Source organism: Heptranchias perlo, chromosome 4 (assembly GCF_035084215.1).
Source record: "Heptranchias perlo isolate sHepPer1 chromosome 4, sHepPer1.hap1, whole genome shotgun sequence".
NCBI lineage: Eukaryota > Metazoa > Chordata > Chondrichthyes > Hexanchiformes > Hexanchidae > Heptranchias > Heptranchias perlo.
In genome coordinates this window covers 129,619,306-129,641,143 of record NC_090328.1, presented here as the reverse complement: position 1 = coordinate 129,641,143, position 21,838 = coordinate 129,619,306, and the positions used below count along the sequence as shown (strand labels likewise).

Below are 21,838 nucleotides of genomic sequence, written 5' to 3'. Positions count from 1 at the left end.
TGGCAGTCCAGAGAAGAGCCCTCAAGCTGATCCCTGGTATTGGAAGTCTGAGTTATGAGGGAAGAATGAAGAAATTTGGGCTTTTGAAAGCAGGCAGCTGAGAGGTGATCTTATAGAAATATATAAGATGGTAAGCGATCTGGAAAAGGTAAATCTGGAAAATTACTTCAAACTAAATTGAAGATGTAGGATTAGGGGACACAGGACCAAACCAACAAAAGGCAAAATATATATTAATATTAGAAAGTTCTTCTTCACACAAAGAGTAATCAATACTTGGAATGGACTCCTGGACAGAGTGGTAGAGGTGGAAACCCTGTAATCATTTAAGGAACAATTGGATGCCACAATGGGGGGAGCTTTAGAGTCTTTCTGAATGGATAAACTTAGATGGGCTCAACAGCATCTCTCATTCATAAATGTCTTGTGATCTTGTGGCTAGGGGACATCAGGGAGTGATTAGCAGTTCTATTCCATTATAAATCTTGCCTAGGCCTTGTTGAAGTTCCTTGATTGCTTTATCAGACTTGAAAGTGCCCCTCCCCCTAGTTATTGTCATCGAGAAATCTGACGAGCTTGTATTGTGTTTTGTTCCTGTAAATTAGAAATCATATAGTATCCAGCACCGATCTCAGGGGCAATCCACTTAGTACACTTCCCCAGTCCAACATCATTCCCCTAACTAGTACCCACTGTTCTTTCTTTTTCAGCCAATTCCTTATCAAACTTCAAGTTTTACCTCAGATACCCAACGCTTTGAGCTTGCGTATCCACCTTGCATGCAGAACGATATTGAAGGCTTTCTGGAAGTTTAGGTGCACTGCATCAAAGGGTTGTTTTACATCCACTTAGGATATTGTTTCATTAAAAGTCAACAAAGTTGCTCAGGCATAATCTCCACCTTCTGAAACCATATTGGCCAACAGTTATTGGGTTATTTTTATATAGATCATCCTCATTTGTTCCTAATGATCAATTTCATTATATTGTTGCTTACTGATGTAACGAATATGGAGTTACTCAGGTTTGTTTTGTGTTTTCGAAAATACGTTTTCCAATCCAGTTCCCTCATGATGACTATTAGCATTTTGTAGATTTTATCTCTAATTTTACTAAGCACTCTGGGGTATATATTGTATGTCCCTGGGGACTTATTGATTTTGAGCCCTTTTAGCCTGTCTAGGACCCCCTTGCAAGTAACGTTAAAGTAATTAAGTTTAGTTTTTGAACCTCCTGTGATGGTGGTGTGCTACTATATTATTGCCTTTTCTGGTGAATACTTCAAGGAGGTATTCGTCTAGAAAGTTAACTATTTTTAGTACTTCAGTTTCAACTCTGTTTGCATCCTAAGGGATCTCAGTTCTTTGCTAACTCTCTGCTGTCGTTATACTTGAAGAATTTCTCACAGTTACATTTGGTTTCTACTATTGTACACATTTCTAGTTTCCTCTTTGCTCCTCTGATCACCTTTTGTTTTACATTTTTGGAGGCTCCTTTATTCTTCCCAGTAGCAGTAGTTTGCTTCACATTTCTCTCTGCAGGCTTTCTACAGTTTTTTAAATAGACTTGTTAACCTATTTAGGGTCAAGTTTGCTTAGTCTGCATGTATCGGTCCTCGATCTATACTTATCTTGCATGCTCAGTAGTATGTGCTTAACATTTGTCCTCAACTGAGATTTTCTGAAGAGTTACATTCAGTGATTTGTTTAAACTTTTCGCTCATTCCTTTGACATTTGCCCTTTTAAAGTTGTATATGTGAGTATTGATTTATCCTGGATCATGCCAAATTTAATTATGTTATGGCCACTGTTTCTCAGTAGTAGCAATATCTCTGTACCAGGCCATTGGCATTACCAGATCAAGTTATCTCTTGTGGCAGCTCTGTGATATCAGGTGATAAAGCTTTCATGCATTATATTTACTAGCTTAGATTCTTAAATGATTGGATATCCCCAGTTTAAATTGGGTTAGTTGTAATCTTACATTAAAAGGATCTATTTGCATATTCCTTCCTTACTTCTTCACAGAGTAACCTGCCGTTTTTTTGTGGTCTATAGCAGAGCCTTAGATTTAACTTTGCTCTCTTTGCACTACACACTTCCTGCCAAATTATGACATTGGAAGGCTTATCTTAAACCAAGGAATCTTTACTTCCCAGGTGCCTCCGACATATAGGCTGGGAATTTTTTCTGAGTTGCTCCTGCTCCGCCACTGTAATTTCACCACAAGTGCAACGGAAACCCCGTTACAGCAGTGGAGCGGGTGCGGCTGTGAGGAAATTCCTGGCTATGGACCTATTCCACCGCCTTTCCTGTCTGTCCTGAACACTCTAAACCCTTATATGTTGTCTTCATTTCCACCAATGGGCTCAACTATGTTTCTGACATCTTATTACATCACAGTTCCCAGTTGGCACAAATCTATGGTATTCTGGTATTTTTCATTTATTGTTAGAATAACAGAGTTACACCTGGTCTCCACTGTAGGGAAACGAGTACATCATGGTGGCAAGAGGCTTTGATTTTATTTGTTCTTAGTATTGGATGATGCTGTTAGGGTTACATTTATTTCCCATCCCTAGTTGCCCTGACAACTGATCCGCAATGCCCTCTAGGGATGGGCATTGAGGATCAATCACATAGTGTGGGACTGGAATCGTATTTAAGCTGGACCGGGTAGGGCTGAATTTTTATTGAATTTACTTTTACAACTGGGGTACTACACTATTGTACTCTAAGACTATTCGATCATTCGTAATGCCAGTGAAAGACACCTTTTGAAACAGCATTCCCTGAAGTTTTGCTATCATCACTACTGGCAAAGTCCATACACACTGTGGTGGGAATTAGGAATAGCAATCTCACATGTGGGAATTCTGCTGAATACAGGAGATTTGGCAGAACAATATTTTCTGTTGTTTTATATTACTCATTAGAAATTACCACAAGTTTATTCCCTCTGCATAGTTACAGTAAATCATGATGCATGATTTCAAATGAATGCAAACACTTCCAGTTGAAATCTGCTGGGTCCTTTGAGGCTGCATGAATGAGAAGGAGGGAAAACCCAGCAGGATTAGTTCGTTTTAAAGTAAAGCTAAGGCCCTTCTCAACGGGGTAGATTTTTGTCTTCACCACTTGGACAGTAATCTTGCAGAAGAAAAATGAAATGAAAATCACACAGGTCCTATAAAGGTCAGGTGATCCACTCCGCCAGATTACCACCCAGGCAGTGAAGACAAAAGTCTACCTCAATGTCTCAGTTGATAAATGCACTGTGTGATACAGAGTGGAAGGCTCCCAAGTTCAATTTGTGTTGAGTTAGCTGATTTCATCTGGGGCAGTGGCACTCGAGCTAGCGGGCCGTGGGTTAGGAAGGATAGAGATTAGCCAGGCTGCCTCCTCCTCATTGCTATCCAGTGAACACCCTTGAAAAGTACACGCAGACATTGGATGAGGATGGATTTAGCTGTGATGCTTCCCATAGTTGACACTGAATAACTTGCCAACAATCACTATTAAGATTCAGATATGAAAAATAGCCACTTAGGTGAGACACTAGAGTGCAGCTAGAATTTGTGGGAATGTAGTGAGCTTGAGTCAGGGTCAATAGGAGAAGAGGGAGTGGGGAAAAAAAAATAAAACTAAAACCATCAGCCATCAAGTTCATCATTTACTAAATTAGATTAAAGAAAGAAAGATTTGCCCTTATATAAAGCCTTTCATGAACTCAGGACGTCCCAAAGCACTTTACAGTCAATGAAGTACTTTTGAAGTGTAGTTACTGTTGTAATGTAGGAATACAGTGATTTAAGTGAATAGGAGACCATTGTCATGTGGTTGTACATCTGTAACTTAGTGATGCACGCTGATATCAACTTGGACAGTATAATTGAGATGTCAGGTTGATGATCCGACTCCCTAGCACACTGACACTATGGGGTAAATTTTAATCCTATGAACGGGTGGGTTGGAGGCAGCCGGGAAAGTAAAAATCGTAAAAAAGTAAAACCCGTCCACAACCCGACCACTTCTGGTTTGAATGGAGGCGAGTTGAGGGGCGGGTGACCAACCCACTCTCAGGAGGCAGGTCGGTCAGTGAAAGCTTTTAAGGAGGCTGCTGGCCTCCATTTTGACAGGTTTTTTATTTTTAACTCCTAGGGGCCGGGAGTCCTGGGCCTTCTGCTTCATGCCACGTAAAAGGAGGCGAGAAGGCCCGGCTCAGCAGGTAAGCCTCTTCATTGCACTTCTTGTGGGCCCGAAGGAGCAGGAGTGTTTCCTCCAGGCCCAACAAGCCCGCCTGCCGCGATCCCACACAAGCGATCGGCCGACCCCCCTCAGATCACCGACCCACCCCTCACGATCTCCGACCCACCCCTCACGATTTCTAACCCCCTCACAATGTCTGACACCCCCCTCACATTCTCTCACCCCCCCCCCCACAATCTCCGACCTGCCCCACAATCTCCGACCCCCCCCCACGATCTCCGAAACCCCCATGATCTCCGACCACCCCATGATCTCCGACCTCCCCCAATATCCGACCCCCCCCTGATGTCCGACCCCCCATGACTGTGCCCCTGATGACCTCCCCAATGACCGCTTACCCGGATGACCCCCCCCCGATGTCCAACACCCCTGATGACCCTGACCCCCGATGACCCCGACCCACGATGACCAACCCTCTGATGACCCTGACCCCCGATGACCCCTGACCCCGATCCCCAATGACCAACCCCCCCCGATGATCCTCGACTCCCCCCACTGATGACCAACCCCCACCCTCCCCACCTCCGCCCCATCTAAGACTTACCTGCTGGCATCCGCTCACTGGCTTCTCTCCCATCCGACTGACAGCCAGCCTGTCAATCTGGCTGGCCTGCTGGGCGGGATACCTACAAAAAATAATGGAAAGATGTCCTTACGTCAAAATCGTAAGGACGTCCGGGAAACCTGTACTTCCGGGTTTCCCGTCAGGAATTCCACCCCACCCCCTGCCCTCTTCCCGGCTCCCCGTTAAAATGTACTCGTATGGCTTTACACTCAATGCTATATAATTGCAGTTCAGTGCAAAGACAAGTTGAAAATGTCCTGAAAACTTCTTAGTCAAACCAACCCATGTTAGGAGAGAATTATGTCCCCACTGGCTGACTCCTAACACTGGATGAAATAATGCAAGCCAGCAATGTGACTCAGGTCTGCTGGCTATAACTTTCACTCTACAGGTGAGTGTAAGAAATTACCTGAGTTCTTACACTCAGGTAAGTTCTGAGCATGGTATCGTTGATGCTGCCTCATCACCATGACCAGACCCCCGCCTGCTTAGACCAGATCTTTAACCCTACCAGATCCACATTCTGATCTGCCTGTAATAAGAAAAGCTGCATCCCTGGCTGTTAACAGGAACTGGCTTCAATTTTTTTAAATTAGGGATAGTATTAGATCCAAAGAGGAGGCATACAAAATTGCCAGAAAAAGCGGCAAGCCTGAGGATTGGGAGCAGGTCAGAATTCAGCAAAGGAGGACAAAAAGATTGATTAAGAGGGGAAAAATAGAGTATGAGAGTAAACTAGCAGGGAACATAAAAACGGACTGTAAAAGCTTCTATAAATATGTCAAGAGAAAAAGATTAGTGAAGACAAATGTTGGTCCCTTACAGTCAGAAATGGGGGAAATTATAATGGGGAACAAAGAAATGGCAGAACAATTAAACACATACTTTGGTTATGTCTTCACAAAGGAGGACACAAATAACCTGTCAGAAATGTTAGGGAACCAAGGGTCCAGTGAGAGGGAGGAACTGAAGGAAACCAGTATTAATAAAAAAATAGTGCTAGGGAAATTAATGGGGCTAAAGGCTGACAAATCCCCAGGGCCTGATAATCTATATCCCAGAGTACTAAAGGAAATGGCCCTGGAAATAATGGATGAATTGGTGATCATCTTCCAAAATTCTGTAGATTCTGGAACAGTTCCTACAGATTGGAGGGTGGCAAATGTAACCCCACTATTTAAAAAAGGAGGGAGAGAAAAAACAGGGAATTACAGACTAGTTAGCCCAACATCAGTAGTTGGGAAAATGCTAGAGACTATTATAAAAGATGTGATAACAGAACACTTGGAGGGGATTAACAGGATTGGACAAAGTCAGCACGGGTTTATGAAAGGGAAATCATGCTTAACAAATCTGCTGGAGTTTTTTGAGGATGTAACTAGTAGAATAGATAGGGGAGAACCAGTGGATGTGGTGTATTTGGATTTTCAGAAGGCTTTTGATAAGGTCCCACACAAGAGGTTAGTGTGCAAAATTAAAGCACACGGGATTGGGGGGAATATACTGGCATGGATTGAGAATTGGTTGACAGACGGGAAACAGAGTGTAGGAATAAATGGGTCTTTTTCCGGGTGGTAGGCAGTGACTAGTGGGGTACCGCAGGGATCAGTGCTTGGGCCCCAGCTATTCACAATATGTATCAATGATTTGGATGAGGGAACTAAATGTCACATTTCCAAGTTTGCAGATGACACAAAGCTGGGGTGGAATGTGAGCTGTGAGGAGGATGCAAAGAGGCTCCAATATGATTTGGACAAGTTGGGTGAGTGGGCAAGAACATGGCAGATGCAATATAATGTGGATAAATGTGAGGTTATCCACTTTGGTTGTAAAAACAGAAAAGCAGATTATTATCTGAATGGTGATAGATTGGGAAAAGGGGAGGTGCAACGAGACCTGGGTGTCCTTGTACACCAGTCGCTGAAAGCGAGCATTCAGATGCAGCAAGCTGTTAGGCAGGCGAATGGTATGTTGGCCTTCATTGCAAGAGGATTTGAGTACAGGAGCAGGGATGTCTTACTGCAGTTATACAGGGCCTTGGTGAGACCACATCTGGAGTATTGTGTGCAGTTTTGGTCTCCTTATCTGAGGAAGGATGTTCTTGCCATGGAGGGAGTGCAACAAAGGTTTACCAGACTGATTCCTGGGATGGCAGGACTGACGTATGAGGAGAGATTGGGTCGACTAGGCCTATATTCACGAGAGTTTAGAAGAATGAGAGGTGATTTCATCGAAACATATAAAATTCTAACAGGACTAGACAGACTAGATGCAGGGAGGATGTTCCCGATGGCTGGGGAGTCCAGAACCAGGGATCACAGTTTCAGGATACGGGGTATGCCATTTAGAACCGAGATGAGGAGAAATTTCTTCACTCAGAGGATGGTGAACCTGTGGAATTCTCTACCACAGAAGGCAGTGGAGGCCAAGTCATTAGATGTATTCAAGAAGGAGATAGATATATTTCTTAATGCTAAAGGGACCAAGGGATATGGGGAAAAAGTGGGAACAGGGTACTGAGTTAGACGATCAGCCATGATCATTTTGAATGGCGGAACAGACCCGAAGGGCTGAGTGGCCTACTCTTGCTCCTATTTTCTATGTTTCTATGTTCAAAGCGCTTTTAAGATCCAATTTGTAATTTTAAAAGCATGTAAAGAACTTTAATCCAGTTCCTGATAAAGGCTGGGGAAATGAATTGCCATAAGAGTTTTGCCAACAGTGATCTCAGGAAACCTGTATTATTTAAATTATATACTGCAGAGTGTGTGTTTTAAATATTATAGGTTCCGCCAGGTCACCGCTGGTGAAGCCCTTTTCTACACTTAAGGATCGTGAAGGGAATTAATTCTTCTTTATCCCTTGCAACCTGTATCCACTCTCACTCACCCTTGAATGTCTGTACATTTACCCCTACTCCCATTCTCTCACGCCGTGCATTAGATGCCTTTCTCCCACACTCTGCTGCTATCCAGCCCCTGAGAAAGCCCCCCATCAACATACTTTTGTCAGCAGAACCAGGCAGCTCACCTCCCAATGTGCCCAACCCTCCAGGATCCTCCCAGCACTCCCATATCCACAATCCCCTCTCCCCAATGTTACCACACTTGATCCCAGTAATGCCACACACCAAGTCCACCCTCCCATCACTGTCAGATTCAGTACCCCCTTCTCAGTGCTCCCAGATCATAGTATTCTCTCTTACTCCTTTCACTCTATGGTCCCATACCCTTCCCTGATACCTTCTTCCCAGTGCTTCCAAATACCAGGTCTGCTTGTTCCAGTGCCCAGGGTTACCCCTCCCCACCCCATGGCCCACGTGTTACCCTAGTCTATTAGACCCATTGCCCAGAAACCCCCCTGTGGCTCGTACTCTCTCTCCAGTACTCCTAAACACTCCCAATGCCCATTCCCGTCCTTCCAAATAGGCACCTCCTTCTCAGTTCTCCCAGACTCTTGCACCTCCCAAGTGCTCCAGACCCCAGGACCACCCTCCCAACACAATCAACCCATAAGCCTCCCCCCACTCCCAGCACAGTACTGCTACCTGCAGTTCATTCAACTCCTACCTATCTGCAACCTGTCCTGGGCTTTAGAAAAGGATGAGGCAAAATTAACTGTCTGGTTACATGAGTATTTAATCGTTATAATTTACAGTTTCCATGCAATGCCATAGGAAATCTGCTGATACATATAATTTGTCACTTTTATTCATTGTTTTGAATAAGCTGTAAATAGACATTCACACCTTATTCAAATAAATAGACCCACTATATTAATGAATGGTTAGCACATTAGGGTGAAATTCCTCTGTTAACTATTCCACCAAAGTCATTAACTTGTTTGTTTTGAATGGCTTACCAACTTTGTTAAAATAGCAAACGGAAATTTCTCCCATATTATTTATAATCACTTTGAGTAAATATGTTCAGGCAATACAACAAAATATTTATTTTCTTACATGTACAGTTTCAGCCAACTCAAAACTGACCTCAACGGAACAGGATTGTCGAAGAAGAAATTCCTCTTTTGGAGAAACTAAGTCACATTTAAGGAAACTGAGTAATTTGATCTGAAACTAACATATCAGTTGCTTGTTTTAATTTTTTTTTGTGAGGGGATTTGGGCATATCGAGGTAAAGGAGGTTGGTGTGTAGAATGGAATATTTTTCCACTCTTTATGCCCATTTTCAATGTTAAGTACTCCCAAATTACATAAACCATGGCTGTTTTTATTTTGCTGCTGCAGTATGTGCCTTAATCTCTATCTCAGAAGAGCACTACTTTTGCACCAGTGACCAGTGGGTCTAAAACATTTCCATTTCTTGTAGCTTTCCTGATACCGCATGTTGACCCAAGTCCGTAGTTTGGAGGGCAACAGTTTTGAGCTTACCTCAGTTGTGCCAGTCGGGTTTGCTGAGGACACACGCTGGGTACTTCAGCTTCCTACAAAAATTGGAGGACCACAGCGCATGTACAGGAATATTTGATATATGCCATATCATGTACACATCTACTAGCACTTTGTATGTCAACCTGAGTCTCAAACTCGTACTGGTAACTAAGCATAAATAGTGACCTTTATACATGATATGGGGTCATAAAGTGCATTGGCTCATTGGTATTGTCATCTCCTTGCGTAACACTGGAGCCAACAATGAAAATACACTGTAGCTCTGCCATCTTTCGTTGGTTTCTATGGAAGCGACAGAGTCACAATGGTTTGGATTGGAGTGATGTATACTCAGATTTTTACACTGCATGTACATTGTAGCAGCGTGAAAATACTGGTACAATAAGCTAATAAATAAGATTGCCAACTTAATGGCAATTAAAGCCAATTTATGATTAATTTTGTTCTGTGGACTTGCACCTGCCAGGAACATAGGAATCTTACAGGGTCCTGAGCTGAGGTTTCGACTCCATATCCTCTCCATTCGCAAAGGCCTACTTCCACATCGGTAACATCGCCCCTGCATCAGCCCATCTGCTGCTGAAACCTTCAGCCATGCTTTTGTTACTTCCAAACTCGACTATTCCAATGCTCTCATCTTCCACCCTTCCATCACTTTCCTCAGAAGTAGAGAGCTTGGAAGAGTAGAAACAACATAAAAACACAATCTGGAAATGACTGTGGAAATGAGATGCTCTCTGATATAATGGTTACTGTGAAATGAGATATTCTATGGTTGCTTGAAGCTGGTTACGTAAATAAACATGGTTCCTTTGAAATTCAGGAAAGACATAAAGGGGGGAATTTTAACCCCCCCACAACAGGCAGGAGAAGGTGGGGGGGGGGTTAAATGTGAAACCCGATACCAACCCGCTGCGAACGTGCTTACTTCTAGTTTAAACGCGGCAGGTTTGGACGGGGGCCGAGTAACCCCTTCTGGACAGGCGGGTCCCTAATTATAATATTTAAATGAGGCTCCATTCCTCAGATTTTGGGAGCTATTTGAATATAATGGCTGCGGGCCGGGTTTCCCAGGGTTTGGGAGCTAAAGGAAGGCGGGAGCTGCCAGATCCTGCAGGTAAGTGCTTTTCCAGCACTGCTTGTGGGCCAGGAGGAGCTGGAGTGCTTCCTCATGGCCCTTCAAGCAAATCTTCTGCCGTAGTTTGCCTCCTTCCCCGCAATCTTCAGACCCACCCCGCGATCTCTCCCTCCCGGCGATCAGCCGACACCCCCCGCGAACTTCAGACTCCCCATGCGATCGGCCTCCCCCACAACCTCACTCTGCGATCATCCTTCATCCCGGCGATCTCTCCCTCCCCGCAATCTCTCCTCCCTCCCACCTCACTGTCACGCTCTGAGCCCTGCACAAACCTTCAATTTTCTCCGATTGCCGGGGACCGTCCCTAGCGGACCCCGGGTGCGGCCTTTTACCGCTTGCTTTCTTGTCCGGCAGTCTCTCAATGTGGCCGGCTGCCGGGCGGTAACCAAGGCATAAAAATGCCAATGACGTCCTCCCGGGTTTCCCGGCCACAGACACGCACCCCCGCTCCCTCCCCGTCTCCCCATAAATATCGGGGACAAAATTTCCATTCTTATATTATTTCTACTAATAGTATTCTCAAAGTCAATTGAATTGGGAAACTGAAGTCATAGCGAGTGAATTATTTCTTGGTTTTGTTAGATTACGCTAATATGCCCATTACTGCTGTGAGATCACTTTGTAACAGTAAATTAGATTTCAAAACATCGTAGTGAGAGAAAAGAGAAGCCTTTTATGCGAAAAACATGTTCCCCACCAAAAAACTACATGACGCCTTTGAAGAATAAGGAATGGGATTTAAAATAAGTACAGCCAAATCCGTCATTTCATGCTGCTCCATAAAGGCTTCTTCAACCAAATAGCCTAAATTTGATCTAAATTGATCCCAACCACAGAAAATAGGATAACACTCTGTGTTTGTGGGGGTTGCCAGCAGCAGCTATGTGATGTGGGAGATTGCACTGACTTGTACAGCTGTCCCCACCAGACTTTTAGGATTTACAACTAATTACATATCCTGAATGAGCTCCTGTCTATATAATAGACTCTCTGTGGAAACTCACAAGCAGCTCAGAGGAACTGCTTTGCACGGCTGGAGTGTTTTAAAAAGGCTGCATTCTATGTTCATCAAGAAGCTACTCCAAGGTTCATTCCAAGAGTAGGCCTGCCTGTTTGGTACCCCAGGACACCCACCCCAGAGGAAAGCTGCAAACTCACACAGGGTGAGGGCATCACAGCATCAAGCCCTTGAGTCTGTTTGAAGAGGTCACACTGGACACCATTGAGAGCAATAGGGGAAGTGGGGCAGAGTGATGTCAGAGGCATCCCTCAAGCTGAGGGTCAGCACCATCCTTCTGATGTCACATTTTCTATCTACACTCACTCAATCTCAAACAGGCATACACTCAAGCACACCATCACACAGTAATGGAAGCCCTGTCTGAAGGGAAGCCTTTCAGGTAGCATGATAACATATTTTTATAGGTATCGAACAACACCCATCCAGCTGTCCAGAGCATAAAAGAATGCATCACCACATAGTACCTTGCAGCACTCACACCAACTGTTGCAAGCACCAGCATAGCTACATACACCTCAGAGGATTTAGGTAATAGGCATGAGGAATCATTACCAGGTGAGTCACAGTGCATATGAGAGGAGGAGCATGTGGCAATGGAGGAGCAGGAACCTGCTACCCAGAGGGTCAGTTCACTTCCTTCCTCAGCTACAGAGCCTAAGTATTCGGATCTGACAAGGCCTGCTTATAGAAGAAGATTGTCTGAGTAGAGTCATGCATACCACTCACTTAATTTTGGTCCAAAACACTCAGCAACATCTGCTAGTAATATGGTGGGGTCCACTACCTGCTTGTGTGCAGTGGTGCAGAAAGGTTTTCCTTTACTTCAGTCTACTCTGCAGCATGTGGCAACTCCATGGACATCTATAGCAGAGCACCATGTCTCCCAGCTCCTGAGAACAATGGGAGAATCTCTTTTGGATGTTAACTCTGCTGCTGTGAAGCCCTTGGGCTTTAAAGTACAACAGGTTCTCTTGCTGGCTTCAACATGCTGTATTGAGAAAACTTTGAGACAGTGATTCACAAATCTCATTGCTGCCCACAGGCCTGTTCCCACACAGGTTAGTGGACATGCCCAGAAGCAGAAGCATAGCTGGAGTAGGTATGGATGACACTGCTGCCTCTTACCATGATGCTGTGTCCATCACGTTCATTCCAACAGTGAAATTAACAATAGACGTGCTAAAAAGCGAGTAGTACCAGCCGGACACCACAGCAGCGGAAGTGTTGGAAGCAAGAACAGGGCTCTCTCAGGAACCAGCACACAGAAGTACAGTGTCACTTGAAACCCAAGTGGCTTCCACTGAATCTCAGCAGTCAACTATGATACTCACTCCTTCCAGTTGGGAGTCACTTAGAAGAAGTCATAGGTTAGGAGTTAGAAGTATTGCACACAGTACACCTGAACCAAAGGTAAGCCCTAGGAGGAGAAAAAAATCATCAAATTCACTGGCACATAACACAAAGTAGAATAATACATGTGTTGCACTTTTGTGTTGCAAAATTATACAGCATGCTGCAGAAGATGATGATCCTGGAGGTGCTAGAAGGGCTATTTTGTAAGGTGCCCCTGATGTAGCCAAGCATCTGAAGCATTCTGTCAAAATATCAATTGTTTGCTCTGATGATCCTTACAGCTGTACGGGCCTTGTTATACCCGGCTTCTGTCCGTGGCTAGTGCAAGGGTGGCATTAGTCAAGGCTGAAGAGGATGGCCTTCCACTCTGAGAAGCCATCCTTTTAGTCTGACTTTACCTTCAAGTAAGCTTGGCACAGACGGATTGTCTTAAAATGAAAGGATCATGACTTCTGCCTGCAAAATGGGCACTGACCTGCACGATATAATGAGCTGATCACTGATCAGCTGCATACTGATGGAGTAGAACCCTTTTTCTGTTCATGTAGGCCATGGCATTATGCAGATGGCCCAGATGGGTGCCATCAATAACTGCCTGCATTCTGGGAAATCCAGTGTTGTGAGATTGGACAGCCCTCTCACAAGGCTGTGGCTGTTCAGCGGGAAAGGAGATGAAAGTGATCGCACTGCTGATCATTGCATTCACCACCTGTTTGATACATCTCTGATCAGTAAATTGGCTCATATTGCAGATGGCCCCTGTGGTAGCCTGGAAGAATCTTGAGGCACAAAAGTTGTGGATGATAGTGACCTTGACTGCCACTGGCAGTGTTATCTCCATGGTGGAGCTGGGTGCTGCTCTGTAACTGCCTCCCTTTTGAGCTGGAGTTTACAATAGCAATTATCCTCCATCGTTGCCAGGTAGCTTAGTAAGTAGATACAGTTGGAGGCATAATGTCGGATGCACATAGTCTGGCTCTGGTGCCAACTGATCTACTTGGTATTACTTCTTTGTTCTTCTTCACCCTGTTCAATGAAATGCAGTCAAGAGATGAGCATTGAAATCAATTCCAATTGCAATTGAATGTTAGAAAAAAGAAAGGAGCAGTACAGTTTTAGGAGATTTGCTCTCGACATCTGAGAACACAACTGGTCGTTGACACCTGTTGTATATGGTCAAGATTAGTACTATATGGGAATGGGGTGGGAAGACAGGAAAATCATGGGCAACATCATTATGCCCTTATTTGAATACCCTAGGGGTAAGTTTTACCTAACCCGCCATTCGGGAAACTGATGGTAGTATTGGCCGCCCGTTTTGCGCACTACCCAATTTTACTCTCCATTGAATTCGATGGAAAGTAAATTTGGTTAAAATTGCCCACCATAGGTCTGTGTAATAAAGTGAGGGAAGAACATTGGTGGACAGCCAGGTCAGCACGTTTGCGGCAAGAACTTCTACCCCTATTTCTCTCTTAGTTTTAAATAATTTCTTTAGTGATGAATTTAAAGGCCTTGAATTGACAGTCTCCTTTTCCCGGACCTTTCATAAAAATCTATTAGATTGCTCCAATGTTATTTACACATTGTCCTGGAGTGCAATTTCTGATGTTTATTGCAGTGACCAAAGATTGGAAAAGAGCTAATTTTGAGGGGATGAGAATGGAACTAGAGAAGGTGAACTGGAAAAAAATTTTGACAGACAAAGAGAAAACAGCAGTGGGAAATATTTAAAACGGTGATCAATAGAGTGCAGGAGAAGTATATTCCTCTAAAAAACAAGAGCAAACTAGCCAATAATTAAACACTATGGATGAATAAAGAGATAAGAGTAAAATTGAAACTAAAGAAAAAGGCATACTCTAAGCACACAGACAATAATGGAGAGGATGACAAAAGGGAATACGAAGAGGTTAGGAAGGATGTCAAAAAAACAATTAGGAAGGCAAAGATGAACTAGAAAAGCATCTATGATAGAAAAACATCTAGCAAACGAAAATATAAAGAGTAGTCGGCATGGATTTCAGAAAGGAAAGTCATGCTTGACCAACCTTCTTGAATTCTTTGACAAAGTAATAGAAAGAGTAGACAAGGGTAATGCAGTAGGTATAATATATTTGGATTCAAAAGGCATTCAATAAGGTACTGCATAGTAAACTCATGACTAAAGGCAGAGTATGTGGAATCAGGGGACAGGTAGTAGAATGGATAGCAAGCTGGCTACAAAACAGAAAACAGAGAGTAGGGGTTCAGGGGAGCTATTCACAGTGACAAAAGGTGGGAAGTGGTGTTAACAAGGATTGGTGCTGGGACCACAATTTACATCAACGATTTGGACTCAGGAATCGGAAGTACCATTTCAAAATTTGCGGATGACACAAAATTGGTTTGTGTAGTTAATACAAAGGATTAAAATGCAAGAAGAAATTAATAACCTTGCAGAATTGGTGTGTAATTGGCAAATGAATTTCAATATAGGTAAGTGTGAGGTGGTACGTTTTGGTAGGAAGAATAAGGAGACCACATATTGCTAGGATAATAAGAGTCTAAATGAGTTAGAGGAGCAAAGGGATCTGGGGTACAGATACAAAAATCACTAAAAGTAGCGACGCAGGTTAATACAGCAAACCAAGCACCGAGGTTCATTTCTAAATGGATAGTATTGAAAAGCAGGGAAGTTATGTTAAATTTGTATAGAACCTTGGTTAGACCACACTAGGAGTACTGTGCACAGGATATAGAGGCACTGGAGAAGGTGCAAAAAAGATTCACAAGGATGATACCAGAACTGAGAGGATATACTTACTAGGAAAAACTAAACAGGCTGGGGCTCTTTTCTCTAGAAAAGAGAACGCTGAGTGCTAATCTGATAGAGGTCTTTAAGATAATGGACGGGTTTGATAGTGTGGATGTGGGAAAATGTTTCCACTTGTGGGGGAGTCCAAAACTCGGGGCCATCAATATAAGATAGTCACTAATAAATCCAATCGGGAATTCAGGAGAAACTTCTTTACCCAAAGAGTGATGAGAATGTGGAACACGCTACCACAAGGAACAGTTGAGGCAAAAAGCATAGATGCATTTAAGGGGAAGCTAGATAAGCAGATGAAGGAGAATGCAATAGAAGGGTATGCTGATAGGGTAGATGAAGAAGGGTGGGAGGAGGCATAGACAAGTTCGGTTGAAAGGCCTGTTTCTGTGCTGTCAACTCTATGTAACTCTATGAACCAAGGCGGGTAAATAGAGTAAAATTACAGATCAGCCATGATCTAATTGAATGGCGGAACAGACTTGAGGGGCTGAATGGCGTACTCCTGTTCCTATGTTCCTACATTGTCACTAAGATTGAATATATAAATATACAGTAAACTTTTTAGAAGCATCCTGCAACTTCCTATTGTTTGAAACAATAATGCTATGCTTTTGTTTACAATATATGAATAAAACCAAGATAGGAAGTAATAGTACCTCAGGCAGAATCGGGCTGTGTGTGTGTGTGTGTGTGTGGCGGGGGGGGGGGGGGGATGGGGAATAAAAATGGGAAATCCAAAGCAGTTGCTTCTCATCATTGTATGTAATAAGTTCTGCCCACAATGACACGGGTTCCTCTCATTACAATAATTTCAATGGTGCAGCAATAGACCACATCCCTCATGTGGAATTCCAGATCGCAGCAACAGAAAAGAGTTTTCTGGATCTCGCCTTGTTTAGAGGAACTTCCACTGTTGACATTTGAAATTGAAGGTTCCTGAAGAGAGACACAAGATTTCCAGTTGAAAAGAGCAGCACAATGACACAGCGCACTGGAATGCCAATGTGCTTTGTCAGAGTTGGAGGATATGACATTGCAACTGCAACTTGCCACAGGGTAGATTTTACAATCTCAGTCATGACACTGTGAGGAGGCGACGAGCAGACGCCATGATCTTGCCCATAGGGAGGATACAAAAAAATAAATCAGGCAGCTGACTACCGCAGGTTATTCTTTAAAATCCACAAATGGCCTGTGGGAAGGGAGTAAGTGGAAAAAGAAATATCTTTTATTACGATATGAATGACTAAGAAAAAGAAGGAAGCTTTTGAGACGGGAAGCGGAAAGCGTATACAAACAAAGCACATATTTGTTTTCTGAAGTAAATCTTAAGGAAATACTGCAAATCCAGCATGGGAGCTAAAACACAAAAAAACAGATACTCATTTATAATGGAAAAATGAGGCAAAATAGGTAGACCTGCAAAAGGAAAACATCTGGGTATACATTGCTGTAGCAGGGCATCTATTGGCATCTGCCATTAGTTAGACTTGGCCTTGCACCCTTCAGCTCAAAGCATTTTTGCCCACTAAATTGCTGGAAGTGCGAGCTGACCACGAGGGAAACTGGGCATCTGGGACCTGAGTGAACAGGGCAAGCAACTGTGCATCTCCTCAACCAATCAGATTGAAGGATTGTGAAATTAACAGCGCACGGGCTGAGAAGGAAGTGTAAATTAGAGAGGGTGAACTTAATGTCAAATCAGGTGCAGAACGAGAAATAAAGAGAGGGAAAGAAGGATTGGATTAAGAGAGAGAGAAAGAAAAAAAGAGACAGAAAGGAAAAGTAAAAAAGAAATTAAAACATTTTAAATTTGACATTTTTAACATCTCCAACAACAATTAAGACCTGAAGGAACGAGACTCCACATTTGTAATAGTTAATTTTCAGTGCCAGCGAGGTTGATTGGTGGTAATTAACAATTATCATGTCGTTATAAGGGTGCTTACACTTGGAATGAGAAGACTTAACTTTCTGTTCGAGTTTAGTTCGTACCCACCATGCAAATACAGCAACTTAACGCCATTCAGTGCATTTCAATGGTTAAGTAAGGAAACTAGTTCCTTAACAAATGTTATTGAAAAGGGACAAGTTCAATTAAATTCTCCTTATATGGAGTTGTATTCTAACTTTTATATAATCATGTAATGCAGAAACGTGTAGAATATCAGGTTGCAGTGCTGAATGTAAAGATAACATGGCATTAAATTTTAAATTTCAGCACTTAATTTGAGTTAATTGGACTGACAGTGGGCTGCAGGAAAATTCCCCCAAACAATTAATGGGGCTTTTATGGAGTGGCCACTCCCTTTAAGAACCACTGGTTAGGCCGCACACCACCTGGTACAAATGGCCAGAGCGTGTGCATCACATGCTCCTCCTATTTCTCCCGGAAAATTGCAATCGGGAACCTGCAACGGCATTAGACTCTGATTTGCATATGTAAGCAGATCCCCTTCTGAAACAGGCGGGCGGCTACTTGTCCTTGTTTTGAATTTTTATTCTGACATTATTATTATTATTATTTTGGGGGCAGGGAGAGAGGCAATATTTTCATTAAGTGTGCTTTATGCAAGTTATACACACAAAGACTGCAGAGCATTTTCCAGCATCCCTTCAGCACCATAATATTAAGAATTAGACTGTGGGGGAGACTTTCAACTCGCAGCCACCCGTTTCTCACCTAAAATGTGGCCGGCCGACAATTGTAATTCAGGGGAGGGCATCTAAGCAATCAATTTAGGAATATAGGAACAGGAGTAGCCCATTCAGCCCCTCGAGCCTGTTCCACCATTCAATTAGACCATGGCTGATCTGGATCTTAACTCCATCTACCCGCCTTAGTTCCATATCCTTGCCTAACAAAAATCTATCAATCTCAGTTTTCAAATTTTCTATTGACTTAGCCTCAACAGCTTTTTGGGGAGAGATTTCCAGATTTCCACCACCATTTGTGTGAAGAAGTGCTTCCTGACATCACCCTTGAATGGCCTGGCTCTAATTTTAAGGTAATGCCCCCTTGTTCTGCACTCCCTCAGCAGAGGAAATAGTTTCTCTCTATCTATCCTATTAACTCCTTTGATCATCTTAAACACCTCAATTAGATCACCCCATAATCTTCTATATTCAAAGGAATAATACAAACTTAGTCTATGTAATCTGTCCTCATAATTTAACCTTTTTAGCCCTGGTATCATTCTGACATGCAAGGCCCCACCTGATGCAATTTTCAGGCAGGCCTGTAACTAAGCAACCACATTACCCGCCTGAAACGGGCAGGAGGCTGCTTAAATATGACAATCGGGTCCTAAGTCGGTTGCAAGACCCTGAGTGTCAGGTACAAATGGGCCGCTGGCGGCTGCTCAAAAAAAAAAGCCCACACAGAAACTCCGGCCTGCTGCTGGCTCATCCGAGGCCTCCTCCACACCCCCGACCCCAGGCCCGACCTGCGGAGCCGGCCAATTTCCTGCCCTCCCACAACTGGTGAGCTGCAACCGGGTGCCGGTTTGGTGCCCACAGTTCACCGGTAGCATTTAAATGAGGCCCGAAGGAGAACACTGCTCGGGCCTCCTGACACTGGCTTTGGGCAAATGGCACAGCGGCTCTGCTTACTTTGCACCCATTTCTGACTGGTCGAAGATCGCCCCCAATGGATCTGAAATGGAAATGTCATCCTTTTATCTGAAATGGAAATTTAAAAAATACTGGGAAGTTATTACTGAAGAATAATAATAGTCGTTTATCGTCAATAAATGAATCTAATGAGTAATTCACAAATATTAATCAGCAGATGGGAAAGTCCAAAATGTTTTGCTAGTAGTAAAATGTTGTCTTTACTTGTAAAGTAATCCCCAGTCTTACTTGTGGCTTGTTAACTTTGAATTTGCGTCCTCCACATCTGTGCTCACAGTTCAAGATAAATAGCCTGCTTACATTCACACAAGCCATGCCTCTCGTGGATCATGCCTTCCCTCAGTTTTTGTTGCTCCAATGAATACTATCTTCAAAGATTTTATTGTACTGTTACCTTAAACAATTCATTGTCCCCATTTGACAGACAGATTAATGGATGGGAAAAGTCCTGAATTGGTTTTTGAGTCAGAAAGCATATACAAGCCCATTACAACTGGGGAACCCCACTTCTGTTCTTTTGGGAAATGTACACAAGGAACCCATGTCTCCTTTGGAAAGAATAACTTCAGCCATGTCATGGTGAAGTGACTAAACCGGCAAGAAGGCAACTGGAAAATAATGTTCGAACATTAAAATATGCAGCTTCAATTGATGTTGTTTATAATAGTGTTGATGGAGTGTTTGTTTTTCTCCTATGCAGACTGATGGATACCTGTGGTGAGTTACATGGCCCCAATCTATTCAAAGGGCTTGGAAGACATTGCTTTTGTGACTCAGAAACGCTTTTCAAACACTGAGGTGAAATTACTTCTTTGGAGCAAACTCACTGGTACCTGTAATTCTATGTCACAAATGTGTTCACATTCTTTCCATCTTTCTCCACTTCCCATTTTTAGATCTCACTGTGCCATGCACCATATCCTGGGCAAAACCGAGGACAGCTGTCCTATCCCAGGGCTTCTGACAATATCACTCTGACACTGAGAATGAGAAGAGAGATTAGTTCAATTTCTTTTACAAAAAGGGTTGTTGGAGCATGCTTTGCCACAGGGAGTGGTTGAGACAGAGACCATTGCAACTTTTAACAGAAAAGTGGATAAATATTTGAAGTAGAGGGAGATACAGGGCTATAGAGAGACAGTAGGCCAGTGGGATCAGTTCTGGATTGCTTTAGCCAAGAGCCTGAACAGACACAATGGGCCAAATGGTCTTCTTCTAAGATGTAAACTTCTATGGTTCCATGAGTTAACTTGTGTCCTAGCCAACATAGCATACTGACACTTCTAATGTTTGTGAGTTGTGGGCTAATGTCACACAAATTAATTATCTTCCCTAAACCTCTGATGCCTGATACTTATCCTATATTTATCTCCACTAGAGATTGATTTTCTGAAGTTTTTTTATGCGTTCATGGGATGTGGGCGTCGCTTGCCCATCCCTAATTGCCCTTGAGAAGGTGGTGGTGAGCCGCCTTCTTGAACCTCTGCAGTCCGTGTGGTGAAGGTTCTCCCACAGTGCTGTCAGGAAGGGAGTTCCAGGATTTTGACCCAGCGACGATGAAGGAACGGCGATATGTTTCCAAGTTGGGATGGTGTGTGACTTGGAGGGGAATGTGCAGGTGGTATTGTTCCCATGTGCCTGCTGCTCTTGTTCTTCTAGGTGGTAGAGGTCGCGAGTTTGGGAGGTGCTGTCGAAGAAGCCTTGGCGAGTTGCTGCAGTGCATCCTGTGGATGGTACACACTGCAGCCACGGTGCGCTGGTGGTGAAGGGAGTGAATGTTTAGGGTGGTGGATGGGGTGCCAATCAAGCGGGCTGCTTTGTCCTGGATGGTGTCGAGCTACTTGAGTGTTGCTGGAGCTGCACTCATCCAGGCAAGTGGAGAGTATTCCATCACACTCCTGTAGATGGTGGAAAGGCTTTGGGGAGTCAGGAGGTGAGTCACTTGTCACAGAATACCCAGCCTCTGACCTGCTCTTGTATCCACAGTATTTATATGGCTGGTCCAGTTTCTGGTCAATGGTGGCCCCCAGGATGTTGATGGTGGGGGATTCGGCGATGGTAATGCCGATGAATGACAAGGGGAGGTGGTTAGACTCTCTCCTGTTGGAGATGGTCATTGCCTGGCACTTGTCTGGCACGAATGTTACTTGCCACTTATCAGCCCAAGCCTGGATGTTGTCCAGGTCTTGCTGCATGCGGGCTCGGACTGCTTCATTATCTGAGGGGTTGCGAATGGAACTGAACACTGTGTAATCATCAGCGAACATCCCCATTTCTGACCTTATGATGGACGGAAGGTCATTGATGAAGCAGCTGAAGATGGTTGGGCCTAGGACACTGCCCTGAGGAACTCCTGCAGCAATGTCCTGGGGCTGAGATGATTGGCCTCCAACAACCACTACCATCTTCCTTTGTGCTAGGTATGACTCCAGCCACTGGAGAGTTTTCCCCCTGATTCCCACTGACTTTAATTTTTCTGGGGCTCCTTGGTGCCACACTCGGTCAAATGCTGCCTTGATGTCAAGGGCAGTCACTCTCACCTCACCTCTGGAATTCACCTGTTTTGTCTATGTTTGGACCAAGGCTGTAATGAGGTCTGGAGCCGAGTGGTCCTGGCGGAACCCAAACTGAAC

The 21,838-nt window shown here is 43.8% G+C and overlaps 1 long non-coding RNA gene across 1 annotated transcript in view; it reads left to right on the top strand.

The window, feature by feature from the left end:
* Positions 1-21,838, top strand: part of LOC137320611 (uncharacterized) — a 230,275-nt gene that overhangs the window by 162,327 nt on the left and 46,110 nt on the right. The window lies entirely within an intron of this gene.